Source organism: Mercenaria mercenaria, chromosome 14 (genome assembly GCF_021730395.1).
Source record: "Mercenaria mercenaria strain notata chromosome 14, MADL_Memer_1, whole genome shotgun sequence".
NCBI classification, from domain to species: Eukaryota; Metazoa; Mollusca; class Bivalvia; order Venerida; family Veneridae; genus Mercenaria; species Mercenaria mercenaria.
The window spans coordinates 74,499,737-74,516,079 of NC_069374.1; the positions used below are offsets into that span (position 1 = coordinate 74,499,737).

Here is a 16,343-nt window from a genome sequence, read left to right on the forward strand (position 1 = left end):
TTGTCTGTTTGTTTTAGGATTAACGCCGTATTTCAGTTATGTAACGGCGGGCAGTTAGCCTAACCAGTGTTCCTGGATTCGGTACTAGTATAAACCTATTCTCCGCAAGTAACAGGCAAATTCCCCACATGAATCAGAGGTGGAGGACGAATGATTTCAGATGCAATCGTAACGGAGAACATACGCCTCGCCCAGGGCTCGAACTCACCGAGTTCCGTAGATCTGCGCTCTCTCTATTGAGATAAGCGGACGGGCTCGGTTTGATTGAGTATGTTAATCACAGGTAATGCAATGTGCAACAGCCTCACGCCCACTAGAACACTGATTCCATATAAGGTTGTTAAAACTATCTAGTATTTTGTCGCTCAAAATTCTTGACTAAACTTATTGTGTTACAAATCTTTGATATCTATATTTTAAAACTGTATTAATGCATAGCTTACCAAAATCTATAATGAAGCATCTATTACATTGTATAATTAGCGGTGTGATAAGTGCAGTTATACTAAAATAATACAAGGCAGTCATGATGACCCTGCATCGCTCACCTGAGTAATATGAGCTACATGTTGTAAATGTCAAACTGATGCTCAAACATTTAGAAAGTAGGTCACATTCATGGTCACTGAAAGTCAGTGTTAAGATCGGTGTGCAACACTGTTTATGTCATCCGAACTTCAAGGCTGTATCTTAAAAAAACAAGAAAGTAGGTCAATAGGTCAAGGTCACAGTCAAATGACCCTCTAATTTCTTGGGATCATTAGGTAATTACAATTAAACAGTCTAGGAAACAATTCTAGATATTTTTAAGTATTTCTTTTCAACCCAGGGGGCAAAATTTGAACAATCTTGTTAGAGAACCACTAGGCAATGCTACATACCAAATATCAAATTTCAGACAAGAAGATTTTTAAAGTTCCGTCCTATATAAGTCTATGTAAAACTTGGGGAACACAGGGCAGGGCCCATTTTCACCCTTATTACATAATTTGAACAATTGTAGTAGAGGACCACTAGGCAATGCAACATACCAAATATCAAAGGCCCTAGGTCTTGTGGTTTCAGACAAGAAGAGTACATAAAGTTTTTATTTACTTCCCGTTGCATAACGTTATGAAATTCTCATAAAGTAAAATAATTTGAATCCAGAAATATGCTATAAAGAACAAAGCGCGACTACAATTTTCATCCTGTTTCAAGCAAATAATTTAAAGTTTATACACGATGCACAAGTAGATCGGCTTCTAGTGAGTGATATGCAGTGAGTGATATTTAGTATATCTCACTGATAAAAAAACAGTATTTCGTCAGGTTGCATAAAATAAAATGGCTTTATTACACTCCCGCGACGTCAAACATGTGATAAAACTGATATAACAAGTGAACCACAGGGCGGGTTCTCTTGTCAACCCAGGGGTATAATTTGAACAATCTTGTTAGAGATCCACTAGGCAATGCTACATACCAAATATCAAAGGCCTAGGCCTTAGACTTTCAGACAAGAAGATTTTTTTTTTAATTTCCTATATTAGTCTATGTTAAACTTGGGACCCCCAGGGCAGGGCCTCTTTTCACCCTAGGGGCATAATTTGAACAGTTTTGGTAGAGTAATACTAGGCAATGTAACATACCAAATATCAAAAGCCTATGCATTGCAGTTTCAGGCAAGAAGATTTTTAAAGTATTTTCCTATATAAGTACAATGTATATGTAAAACCAGAGCCCCCCACCCCCAACACACACACCCCCTAGGACAGGGCTTCTTTTCATCCCAGGGTAATAATTTGAATAATCTTGGAAGAAGACCACAAGGCAATGCTTCATATCAAATATCAGAGGCCTAGGTCTTGTGATTGCAGACAGGATGATTTTTAAAGGTTTCCCTATACAAGTCGATGTAAAACTTCCATAGAGGACCATTAGAAGAGATCACTTGCCAAATATCAAGGCAATACGCTTTGTGGTTTTTAACAAGTTTTTCCTTTCGGTTGCCATGGCAACCAGAGTTCTGTATGCAATTCAATTCTTTGAACAATTTTGAAAAGGGGTCACCCAAGAATCATTCCTGTGAAGTTTCATCAAAACTGAACTCGTGGTTTAGGAGGAGATGGCTTAAAGGAAAGTGCGGATGGACGGACGGCCGGACGCCGGACGGTGAGCGATCACAATAGCCCACCCTGAGCGTTTGTCGCCAATAGGAAGGTTTATAATTTTTCAGTCATTGCAATACTTAATTTAGATATTTTCAACATTGTTCACTCTGTATGACTTGAATATTATACTGCTTTATTTAGAACACAACATTTATTGTCCATGTATTTAATCAAATATTGTCGCCAAAGTCTTAATAACTTTAAAGAAAAGCATATTTTTATAAGCAATTTAAAAGATATTTAATATCTTTTAGACTAATTTAGTCTATTGAAGTTAAAAAATAAAGTATTATTATTGCCCATTACAGTCAACATTTATGATATGATTTTAAACTTTGATAAACAGCATGTTACGATAACAAAAGGCAGATACGGTACTGAATGATTACTGTATAATTTCAGAATCTGAAGTCAAATTTTGTATTTTCTCTCACAAAACTGGAGAAGAGCCGATATGCTTTTCATTGACATTAAATACTGTATTTTAAAGTAAACGGAATGAAAAAGAAGTAATAATTTAGATTGTGAAACCAGATACGTGACGACAAGACATGTTACTGCTATTTCAATTCAGAATGTATTATTTGCTGTGGACATACATAACTGATGGAAATAATATCAGATACTCACCACTGAAGGAATGCAACAGATGTTTCAAACACCGGTAGTGAACAGGAAGACAGCATCTCTTATAGTTTTACATACAATTTTAAAATAACATCTCAGAAAACATGTTACATGAGTTAACTTGACATCAGTTAAACGGTTACAATTCTTATTTAGGTTAGAGTAATTTTCCAATAATTTGAAAAATACTACAATGACATTGAACAAAAAAATAATTCAAACACTAATGTTAGTTCATTCCAGTCGTTTATCAACCCATTAAGTCACATACTAAACAAAAGATAATTTAAAACACTAAACATGTTAGTGTTTATTAGTAAGCATTTATCAATTAAAATGGTTTGCGGCTGTGCCACGCCAGACCAGTTTAATTTGATAAATGTTTACCAATAAACACTAAACTATACATATAAAATATTTGACTGATACCTTTTTTCTGAATGGCCAAAATAAGCCCAACGTGGAAAAAGGGAAATCAAGACTGAAATGCTTATCGTGACTTAGATGGCTTGCCTTAATGGAATTAAGTTTATGATTGTTTACAAAAAATAATTTGTTGTTAAATTTCGCAATATATAAAGTCAGAAGTCAAAACAATTGAACAGTTATCTATTTCTTAAAAGTTACTATGTATATCCTTTAAACTTATTTATGGCAGTAGATTTGTGTCTATGTTCGATTTTTACATTATTTTCAGTAATCGGACACATACGCGTTTAGTTGATTTTTCTGTTCGATTATCGCATACAAATAATTATATGTTTGTTGGAAGATAAGAATAAAATATATTTCATAATCACAGAGACTTTGTTTTTAACTATATTTATATTCATGAAATCACTATAATATCGTGTTTGTTTGTTTGTTGAGTTTAACGTCGCACCGACACAACTACAGCAATTTTCCAGCTTTGATGGTGGAGGAAGATCCCAGGTGTCCCTCCATGCATTATTTCTTTACGAGCGGGCACCTGGTTAGAACCATCGACATTCCGTAAGCCAGTTGGAAGGCTTCCTCAGTTGCGTGGCTCGAACCCAAATCGATGAAGTGCAAGTGATTTGAAGTAAGCGACCTTATCCACTCGGCCACGGAGGCCCCTCCATATAACATTAAGTGGGATATTATATGTTTATGGAGTATCATATGTTCATGTAATATCCCCATTGTTTTTATTTTACCTACTTTCAGAAATACTGAAACAGTGGGTGAAGGAAAAGCACTACAAAAGTTAAACAAGTGCAAAGACCTGTATTTTTCTGTCCTCATTTCTCTTAGAATCTAATGTTCTTCAAGCCTACAGAGTATGGAAAAATCTTAACCGGAGAAAAAGTTTGATCCTATATCCTTAAAAAGAATTTCTAATATACATGTCTATTTATAAAAAATGAACGCCAGTGCTGCCAATTGCGGCCCAATTGACATGATTTGAACATACTGGGTAAACATAGTATGCCAAAGAATTAAGCTCAGGTCTTTACAGTTGTCGTCAAGAAGAATGTAAAGTGTATCCTATATAAGTCTACGTCAATGAGTCTGGGCCCATTTGTACCCAAAAGTCTTGATTTGAAACACACCTTTGAACGACAAAATTTACAAAAAAAATGCTTAAGGTTATCTTAAACAAGTGAGCCCAAGGTTTATGATTTGAAAATGTTTCGTAAAGGACATTAGAAAATGCTTCCTCATACCAACAATCATCTCTGGGTCTTGCGGTTTTGAATAAGAGGTATTAGCTCAACTTTCGCAGATCTGGCAGAGGTATTGAACTCGTCCCTTTCGTCGGCGTCGGTGTCAGCTTCTCGATTTGACTAGGTAACTTATTGGAATAGGTGGAAATTACACATACGCATTCTATGTGATTAAGTGACTAATATAGCCTAGGTTCAATAACTCTATTTTGGTCGTTTGGAAAGGTCGTAGTAGGTAGTTATTCTACACCTACCAGGCTCTCCTTTTTAGAGTGGGGAGGAGTGTAGTGAGCGAATGTTCCGGATCACGGGTTTCGGACTTAAACATTTGTCCAAATGGATTGTGGGATCGCCATCTTCGTTTTGTGCGTCAGCCATATTGGTAGACATTCCGAAGCGACAAACAAAGCCGTTATATTACACAGTTTACAGCAGCCATCCATCGATTTGGTAAGTCCCTTTAATTTCCTAGGTAGTTCTGTCAGATCTTGGTGGGTTCAACAGAAGAACACGATGCCCTATAGTTGTATAAACACTTTGCCGTACTTTGGCCTTTATGATCATGTGCATTACGAATGCTAGAACAATACAGACATTGATTTTCAATAGTTATAATTATACTTTATCACGCAAAAGCACTCTGGGTTTAACACATCGATTTTAGATATTAAATGTGCGTATTTAAAATACTCGATTTGTTATTAAAAAATATCTATTGGTTATTATTCTCGACATTACGTAGATTCCTTCAAACTGGGTTGCTTATTCATGGCACTTTTTTCATAAAAAAAAGATGTATTCTGCATATTTTGTATTTACCTTAGCATAAATCAGGCCCAAATCAATATTTACTCAATTTTATGCACGTCAAAAGTGTCCGCTTTTTCAGTAAACATTATTTGTATGTCTTTTCAAACAAAATTCACAAAGGCCTGCTGTTGTATTGTCAAACATGTTTTGACCTAGTATGTTTTAAAAAAGCTTATAATGAAAATGTTAAAAAACATATAGAATTCGGGGTTCTCAGTTAAACTAAGTCCTCAATTTCATTTTTTACTGAAATAGGGGAAACAAATTAATACGAAGAATGCAAAAGGAGTAAACTTACACTTAAACTAACTTGGTTTCTGTTCACTTCAATCAGTTATCAATCCAGAGAATTCTAAAACACAGAAACTTTGGAAATGAAGCATGTACCGCTTTAGGCGGAAATGACGTTTCGACATCGTTGACAATAGTTACCAAGCCGCGCAAAGATATAACTATTTTTAGATATGCGGAAAAAAATAAAATTATAGGACAAAGATATTTGGTTTCACAATTAACTATTTATAGATGTTATTGAACGATTTTGTTATCATTTAATCTTGCGTAGCGAGGCTTGTCATTATATGTACAGATTACTTGAATTGATATAATATACTTATGTTTGGTTTACCACATTACTATTGACTGCTATTGGGAAGAAATATGCATGGACATGTGTGTCAAAGCAACTGCTTGTTTCTTGTCCTTTTACACATTAATTTCCTTTTCTCCTGGATCAAAATTAAAAGGATATTATATATTATATAACAACCAGTCTTCCAAACAGAAAACTATGACTTAAAGCGATTGTAGTTTTTCATATGCTCTACTGAAGTTATGCATGCTCTCCTGGATACAATTAGAGACGTTAAAAGTTTGGATGCTTTCAAAAGATCATAAAAACACATTTTTTCTACAAGGTCTATGAAAACTAACATTGCACTAGAAAGCAAGCTGTTGTATGCCCGTAAAACAGAAGTTATTTTACTGTTGGTCTTTAAAATACCCAGTATATTAATATGTAGAATCAAACCTGATTGTAGCTAACTTCTTCCATATCATTCTGCGATATGTTATTTGTACAGTGATTTTGAATGCTTATTTTATAAATATAACAGGTAGGATTAAACTCTCTGTAAGAACCAACAACAAACAGTCATAGTCACACATCGCTTAGTTGGCCAAAAGATAATCGAAATAGTATCAAATGCCCATTATCAAGTATGTTGTAAATGTATGAAAAATATGAAACTATTATTATTATTATTGTTATTAATATTATTAACATTTACCAGATTTTAAAGCGCTCTTTTCATCTATAAAAATCTTATTTCTCTTTTTTTTATTTTGAGTTTTATTTTATTCCTTTTTCACCACCAGAATTTTTGTTTGCTATTAATGTATTTAATCCTACTTGTTACGTGTTTTCCAGTGAAGTATTTAATACTAGTTAAAGTGAAATATATCTGTTAATTTCGGCTTTAACCAAGAATACAGTCACAAAATTTCTCTAAGAAAAAAACACGTACACATTTTACTTACGGGCATTAACAAAATGGCAAGACTAGTAAAAATATCTCAATTTTGCTGAAAATTCATTCTCTTAAATGTCTTTTTCTACTTTTTTCAAATTACGCTTATGTTAATTTCATTCAAGGATACACTTCGTGCTCTGAACAATAGTAAATCATATCGCACTGGTACCTTTCTAACATTAACAGTTTTGTGTCTTTGTTGTACTAACAAATACACGCATACCAGAGGTATTCTTAAATATAATAGAGAAGCATAATCATGTCAAACTTAAACTACGGGAACAAACAGATATATGAACCAAATCAGGTTTGTTTAAAAGATCATTAATTCATTCAATATACTTCAAACGGATATTATGTCCTCACTAATTGTAGCATAAATAATATCGCGATAACAACAGATCTTCTTCACGGTAACATTACTTCAAAAGATGATCGGTTTCAAACGATTAAATTTGAAAAGGAAGTATGATACGTAAATACTCTTTTCGTACCTTCAGCTCAGGAACATTAAATGCATATTTATTACATACTCGATTTCTATTCCCCGTTAAGTTACACTGGTACCGGAAACGTCAATATTTTTCCATACACTGACGCCTGAATTTCATATCGGGTGCGTGACGTAATTCAGTGTGTACTGTTGCACTATTTTTTCTATTTAGTTCAGTATTGTCAGTCCTATTCAGGTTACTGAACATATTTATGATATTTACATAATATTTATACGTGTAGATGCGTATGTAATCCTAAAGTCGCGCAATATTTCCACTGAAGAACTCGTGCATATTTCCCGATACAAATCTAATAACCTATAAATATTTACCAAATAAACTATCTGCCACTACAAACACATGAACAGTATTATAACTGACTGCATCATGCAAAACTATTTTAATTATTATTATATATCACACTTAAAATCTACATGTATTGAACTTTGGTATTGAAACCAACAGAGGCGTTTACGCTAATACAAGGTTAATCTGTTCACCGATTTCTTTCAAATATTCTTCGGGGGAATTTGATATCTGATAAAAAGAAATTGGCCTTTGAGACAATACCGTGATGTGGAAAAATACAACATATCTTCTTTGGTTTTACTACTAGGTTGATGATAATTATTTAGGCTATGTCTGTATTGACTTCAATGAGTTTTATTTTACTTTATGATAAAATATATTTTTGATCATATTTAATCTCTTTATCGCATAGTGCGGCAATTTTCCTTTGATCTTTGCAGCATGTTATACATAGTAACACACATTATTACTACAAAACTGTGCTGATATCTTACAAAACTGTTGCGATATATATCAACACGGAAATCTCTATGGAGTTTCATAAGAAAAAAAGTGTTCCGATATATATCAGCACAGTAAAACTGTTCCGATATATATCGGAACACTTTTTCTCTATTGAGGTCCTATCAAGGGAGTATAATCTTTTCCTTTCAAAGAAAAGATGATTTTAGTTCCAATTTACAGTTCACAGAGAAAGAATTGTCACAAACACCTACATTTATAAAGTAAAAGAATAAATAAACTAGAATATTTCAAAAACTTGATAGTTATTGCCAAATTCAGAAATACATGAAATATATGAAATTCTGAGATTTCTCAAATGTTTCTTTTTCTTTGATTTTTTTTACAAACAAAACAACAAGTTTTACAATATGTCTGGCCAATGAAATGCAAAGATTTAAAACCAATGCAGAAATTTGTTGGGTACTTTTATCTGGGGAACACATTTTCTAAAACAGAAGTTTTAGTGTTTCAGTCAGCGAGGCGCAGAAAGGGAATCAAAATAGTAAAAATAATAATAAACAAATTTAAATGAAAATAATATATAAATTTTAATGATAAACTATGCGATAAAACAGTTATAATATGTAATGCTCGTGTGTTACCAGGATATATCAGAGCTAGGGGTACATCTCGTTATTTTTCTCTGCACATATCTGTCTCGGCCTACCGGCCTCGACGATATGTGCAGAGAAAAATACCCTCGATGTACCCCTAGCTCTGATATATCCTGGTAACACACTCTCACACATACTATAACTATTACATATCATTATTTTATGTATGTCACGATTCAAATATTAAGCAATTCATTTAAAACATGGTATCGGTGATAATTCTACCAGCGCAGACTATCAATAGTTACGGGTCAAAATTGCTAACCCTTTGTAAGGAAATTAAACGGTAGATTTGGAGAGTATTTACAATACCTTGTATAGAAAAATGCCTGTGTCTAGTTTAGTTTAATATTTATTTATACCTAAAGAATGTTAAAATAAAATAACTTACATGCATGTATTTTGCGGAAATGAATGAATGAGGGAGGCTCCTGTGCGGAAAAACCCTGGTGTCAAATTATGTAAGGAGTAATTCAGTTTCATGACATTATAACAAAGAATTGTTAAATTCTGCTTTATTTTCACGATGAACATGAATTTGCCGTGTGTGCGAAACCGCGTACAGTCCGAAACTGGGTACGCTGACTCTACAGTTACAACCAGCCACTACTAATTCATCTGTAGTTTGTCTCTATTCTTCGTTCTTATTTGAATACCAATTTCAAATTGGTCATACCTTTATCTTGCCTGTACCTTAAAAAACGCGCATTATGGCATATCCCAATGATTGCTGAAACAAACAGAGAGAGACACTTGAAAGAGACATAAAATTAATACTATACTGGGAAAACAATAATTGTGGAAACATATCAATAGCCACCCTAGTTGAAGAACTGGCTGATATCAGGGTTGAGGCAAGGAGAGAACTGATAAAATTATTCAGCTAATATTATTCTGGTTGCTTCAGCAGCAAATCAGAATAAACCCCTTCCCAATAGTGATATATATAAGCAAAGAGTTTAAGTACATGCGTTAAAAAGATGACAATGATATGTCACCACATTCGCACTCGAGTTCGCACAGCTACACGATAGCGAACTAGAATAACAAGAACAACAACATCTAGGTGTAATATTCCATGTATAAATTTACTTAGAAAAAAAACACAATACAAATATAGGTTTTACGGAAATTGACATCTGCAACATTAATAAACTTTATAATAACTTCCAGTTCCAATTTTGTTTTGAAAAAATACTTTGATTTCGCGTCAAAAATGACGTTTAATTATATTGAAATAATGGAAATAAATGTTATGTCAATTTAAAAATTTACAGAAATCATACAGTACCTGCGGACTTGGTTTTTACAAAAACATTCGTTGAAGATATTGAATTTTATTCTTAACACAGTGTATCCAGATTCTTGTAATTCTATAAAAATTGTATGTGATTCTCACACTGCAAAAAATAAACAAAATCATTAACAAACGGTAATACCAATTAGAAGCATATACTTATTACGAATATAAATTAGGGTATATGGGAACCCCAAACACTACCATAGTGCCATGCATCGCAAATTAAGCCCACAACAAAAAGTAACTGTAACGAAAATAAAGTTATATTTCAATACGCCAAGTAAGGAATAAGACTTTACCAATATTTTTTCAGGCCAACAACCTCGGTAACCCCTTTTATTTCAAATAGTATACATGTATACACGGAATACCGTAGTTTCAGTTAGTTCCTTACAAATGGCATTCTTTTTTTTTTTTATTTTAAAAGGAGGACAACTTCTTGAGGATATTTTAAATATCATTTCGTACGGGACAGTACGGTAAAAGAAGTATTGGTCGCGTGGATTGTTGGTAAATATGTTTTCCTTCGACAAATATTTATGGTTAGGTGATATACTGCTAAACCTTAAGATTTATGATCTTTATTTAATTCTCTGATTACTTTTGTGCTTTCTCCACTTTTCAACCGATCTTTTTAACATACTATAGCTATTACATTATCTTTCCGAGGTTAGCCACCGTTTTATATTTTATATACTCACTTGACCAGGAATCTAAACTCCATATTCCATTGACTATTCCAATCTTGAAAATTAATTATGTGTTTCGTGGCACCCTTAAGCCGAATGTTTGTGTAGCGTATACTTTAGAAGGTCCATATGTAAAGTGACATCCAGGTTACATGGGATTTTACAGTCTTTTTGCATAACAAGATGTCGCGAGACAAAAGCTGTTCGTGTATTTTTCTTACAAGAAGAATCGAGAAAGACAACACCAAAGTGATGTGCAATCTGTTTTGTAACATCAGGGATAAGCATTAATCCAGGTGGTCAAGGTTAGTTTAGAGTAGCAGTGGCAAACAGATTAATCAATATTTTCGACAGCCGGACAGTCGTTCAAATTTTGAGGATAAGAGGTCATGATGCAAAGTTGCAATTTTGTAGAAATCGAAATTACGAGATGGTAAACCTAGATTTCGAGACAGTATATTAACATTTCACATTAATAAAGAACATCTAGCCAGACACTAATGCACTTTCATACTTGGGTACTGAAGTAAAGACACGTGGCGTTTTGTTCAGCTAAACAAAAATGCACGCCAGTTTGATACTTTCTCAATTTTGTTTTCGTTTCTGTTTCTTTTCTTAAAAAACTGACACGGCGCCCTTGGCCATCTCGCAATTTTTATATTCACAAAGTTACAGTTATGAAGAATAATTGAACTAAATTTGTGTATTCGTCAGTATGTTTGTCTTTGTCATTACGTCACAAAAGATGATCCTGCTATAATGTTAAATATACATTTTAATAGCATTTTTACAAATATTTTTTTCTACTGTTCATTGATTTAAATGGCATTTTGTCTGCTTCCAAACGTTACGTTTTCATCAAGCAGATACATGAATTAGGTCGTTTCTGCTGCAATTACCTTTATTTCAAACAGTCAGTATAACTACGTATACTTTACAAATTGATTACGTAATATCTTTTACATGTTTATCTTTAATTACGTTAATCCGACGGAACCTTAGTGGCTGAGTGGTGTTTAAGATCACTGGCTTCATATCTCTGGCCCCACGTTAAATTCTTCATGTGAGCCATCCAGTTGACTTACGGAAGGTCGGTGGTCCTACCAGGTGGTCCACTCGTGATAAAATAATGTACGGAGGGGTCTTCCTACACCATCAAAGCAGGAAAGTCACCATATGACCTATAATTGCATAAGTGGGACGTTAAACACATCAAAAGCAAAATAAAACGAAACATAGTTTTAGAAGGTCCGGATAAGGGTAAGGATAACATTATACAAATTAAACAAGCTAAACTAATCTTGAGTTAAATATAAATAAAAGATATTTTCACATGCATTTATCCTTATTTTAGATACCTGAAAAAAATATAAACCTTTTTACCTCAAAAGATATGTATTCGTGGTAAAGGACATGTTTTAAATCAAGAGCAAAATATATGAAGTTATTTTCAATTCATAGATAATTCTGGTCCGTACATCCGTGCATTGCAAATTTTATGAGCATTTATGAGTCGAGTTTAAATTTATTTTCAACGGAATATGAACTATTAAAAAAGTATTACGACAGTTTTTTCAAAAAAAAATAGTAATACATATAAACTGTTTTTATCAGAAAACAGGAAGTAAAATACTTGTTTTACAAAATAAAATGTACATAACTAGGATATCGAGCGTTTAATGGGATATAACAATGATATAACATATCTGCAATTGTTACTTGTCTACCGCCCTTTTAAAAGGCACCATATTACACACCGTATCACCGGCGCCAGTGATGACAGATCACTGCCTGGATGACATATACCAAATTGTGCAGACACGTAATAGTGGGTTAGTTATTTGGTTGTGATAATGGTATAATTAAATCAAGAACATTTTCGTATTTAGGAACCTGTTGTCCACTGATTAAATATCACTAGATAGTGTCGGACTCGATTTTCCAATCATTAAAAGAATTATTACGAGTTAGATATCTGAGTTATGATCCAGAGGGTGAAAAACTTTTTTTTTACTCAAACATATCTTTTGGGTGAAAAAAGTATTTTAGGTTATATACGAACACATTTATCCCCAGGAGCATGTACATCAAATACAAACTATACACGTCTTTTCTAGAAAAAAGTTACAGGCTTTCAGACTACTACGGGTAAGAGAGAAAGAGCAGAACATTTACAAAGGCTGCCTTATATGACTGAAGCCCTCAGAGAACGATTAACAATTTGACAAAATCGCTCTATTATTGATTTCTTCAGTTTTGTTTTTGCATTTATATATATTAAATTAAAGAGTCTAACTATCATTTGTTACATTTTCATGGAACAGAATGTATGTTAATGCATAAATTTACAAAGAAAACATGTTTCTTTGACAATTTTTTCATACAATTGAATGTCTAAGGTACATGTTGTAAATTCTAATTCATAAACGCTACAGCTTAGAAGTTCCTCTTCATAAGTAATAGTTTTTGATTCCCATGAAGTGATTGTATATTCTAAACCAAATATTGAGAGCCTTATATCTAGACATGTATTTCTGTATTACAAAAAACTATGAAGAATAATTAATGCTATTATTTCAAGTATGCCATCTCTGTGCGTAGAGATGATGTAGACCACCTTATAGATTGCAATATTGCATTCGAACTTAAATAAAGGGAATTTCTTTTGGAACTGAATGAGGAATCAGGACGGCAGGAATGTCTGTATCTTCCCATTAACTTACGCTTTATGTAGTTTTTTATTTTCGTTCTATCAACTCCAACATTAATGAATGTTGACAACATAGACTCAGATAAACTGATTGACCCTAACGCCTGGTATTATTGGATCTAACTTATCTTTTCAGAAAGTTTTCAATACCGGAACAGTAAAGTTAAGTTTAGAAGTAGATGATGAAAAATCTCCTTTTCCTTACAACAAATTGATCTGGTCCTATATATTCTATATAAACTGACATTTTTAAAGAGTTAACAAACATAGCTAGACCGATTTCAGAGAACAAATCTTTACCTCATTTTAAAGGGTTACGTTAAAACTGACGTAAAATGAAGCGAAAAGTAGAGGTCATGTATCTTCTAAAATAGATTTCTCTTGTCACATTTGCTTACTGTATAACTACTTCAAATCACACTGCTGTGACCTGGAAGTACTACTCATACTAAAATCGAATTTCACTTAACCAAATACAACATCCTATCCCATTTTTTCTAGCAAAATATCAGAAATACATAAACATAAACAGCTTTAATTTAGACTTTTGTGACCATGCCGAGTAACAAATCAGTGTTAATAAACCTGGCTGCCATTTCGCGATTAAACCAGATGGCTCCCGTGCTGGTTCCTTTACAATAGTTAGGCCTCTAACTCATGTAATCCTGAAAAAAATCTCTAACAGAATATATGGAAACTAAAAAATGTAAGAAAATGTTGTTCAAATGTGACTGACCACATTTATATAGATAAGTACTTCTGATATAACAAATATTTAAGGAATATGTCGCGTGATATTGCACGGTAAACATTCCTTAATTTGTTTAACGTCCAGACCTGTAAGTTAGCTTTCCAATACCGGAAGTCTTCTTTTTTTTTTTTTTTTTTTGTATTTCTTGAAAGAAAACTTTAAAAACCACCGTTCATAAATTAACTTCTCGGGTAGCAAATTACTCAAGATGATATCAAGTTTCTTTTTCCTGAAACAGGCAAAAACAAAGGCTGGCTTCCCAAGCGTGAGCTAAGTAAATGCTTCCGGATCAAGTTTAGTTTTAATTTGTATGCTTTTATTTTCCAGACAGATATAATCGGCGGCTCGACTAGAAGAGAGTAACTTCATTCTTTGGTTCAAACTCTTAATTAGGCATGCAGAACTGTTAACAAGAATCTACTTCGAAAGGTGATGAAATAATGCACGCAGGGGCACCTGGGGTCTTCCTCCACCATCAAAGCTGGAAAGTCGCAATATGACCTAAAATTGTGTCGGTGCGACATTAAACCCAACAAAATAAATAAATAAATTGAAATGATTGCCAAAGTTTATAAGAGGTGAGTTCGTGTTCATAAGGTAAGAAATGGTCTTGCCCTAAAACTTATCCACGTGCGCACATTATTCCACGCGATTCAGCTTTTCCCAACAAAGGAACAAGCTCAGCAAATAAAGGTACCTACTGAGCCAAAAAGATCAAAGGTTTCGACTCCATGTCAATTTATAGAATACAGGTCAATGTTCCGAACAAATAACTCAGTAAGACTTAAGTGATTATGTAATAAAGTTAACTTTAACAAGGAATTAGTCTATAAATTGCAGTCATAACCTTTGGGTATCTTTGGGGTAAAAAATATTGATAGTGGGTGTGACATTATAGTAAAGTGTTTGTTTATTATAGTGTCACTCCTACTGAAACGGTCAGCCAAGTTGGCTTATGAGACACCTACATACATTGAACAATATTACTTCCCGATTCCTATTTCTTAATGTCAGATACAAAAAAAAACAAAGACAAATATCAAACAGGGAATGCCACGTACCAAAAACGCAGCCTCCCCAAAACGAAATCTACAGCACGCAGACGTGCACACCACAAACACACACACACATACACATACATGCGCACACACACAAAGCCAACACACGAGGACAAAACGAACAAAGGAACACAGTGGGGCACCGCCTTGGAACGGTCAGTGGCAAAAACACCACTGGGGAGCTTAAACCGGTTTATGGTGCGCACCCAACCTCACTCTTACCCACACCATGTTCCAAAGACACGGGGTAGTGTAAATAAAAATAATCCCCTCCAGGTGAATCTCTAACACACGTAATGGAAACGAAAAGGCATGGCATGTAAAACACAAAAATGCTCGTGTATAGGCAAGTAGACAATCGGTATCCATTATCAAACTAGTTGTAGGCTCACCAACCGGATACTCTTCAGTAACAAGTCCGCCTCTGAAATGGCTCGAACCTTCGACCTCCCAATTGCGGGACTGGTGCCTTATCCATTAGGCCATATTCTATATATTTATTGTCATTTGAACAGTAACCACTTTTGTTTATCTACTTAGAGTATTAAAAATTCTAAACAATAAAAAAATGCAAATTTCTAAAGATTTCAAATCAGTAGAAGACGTCAAGTGTTTTGTAGTAATTCATCGTAAGATCAAGAGGAAGTTAATCCTTTATAGAGTATGATATCTCCGACACTTGTCTAACATGAACTATGTGGGTAGTTATTATTTCATAGTTTCATATTTTAAAGCAAGTTCAGTGAATTTATATCCCATGCCGAATAAGTTGAATTGTGAATGAGGGGAATATATATTTTGAAAGGTATTTATTTTCCAGATATCAACAAATTATAAACAAAAGCAACAGCGGTTTGTTGGTTTCTATTTTTACAAATTCAAGTGAAAAACTGCTCTATAGATTCAAGATTCTATAGAGATCTTTAAGGTTCAGGAAGACCGATCGATGGATTATATCGTTTTTCTTTTCTTTTTCTTTTCTTTTTTTTTCCGCGTGAGGGGGGGGGGGGGGGGGTTGGGGGTGAGGATTTATCTTTTTTTAAGCAATTAACTCTGCAGTAACTGAAACGGTTTTGATGACATATGCGCCTGCATTACCGCTCT

At 33.8% G+C, this 16,343-nt stretch overlaps 1 protein-coding gene across 1 annotated transcript in view; it reads right to left on the reverse strand.

Annotated features, from left to right (window-relative positions):
- The window catches only part of LOC123563855 (uncharacterized), a 30,603-nt gene extending 24,925 nt beyond the window's left edge, over positions 1–5,678 (reverse strand). Inside the window, exon 1 of the mRNA XM_053523913.1 lies at positions 5,577–5,678. The gene's annotated coding sequence lies outside the window, so the exon portion shown is untranslated. The remainder of the gene's footprint in view (positions 1–5,576) is intronic.
- Between the last annotated feature and the right edge of the window lie 10,665 nt (positions 5,679–16,343).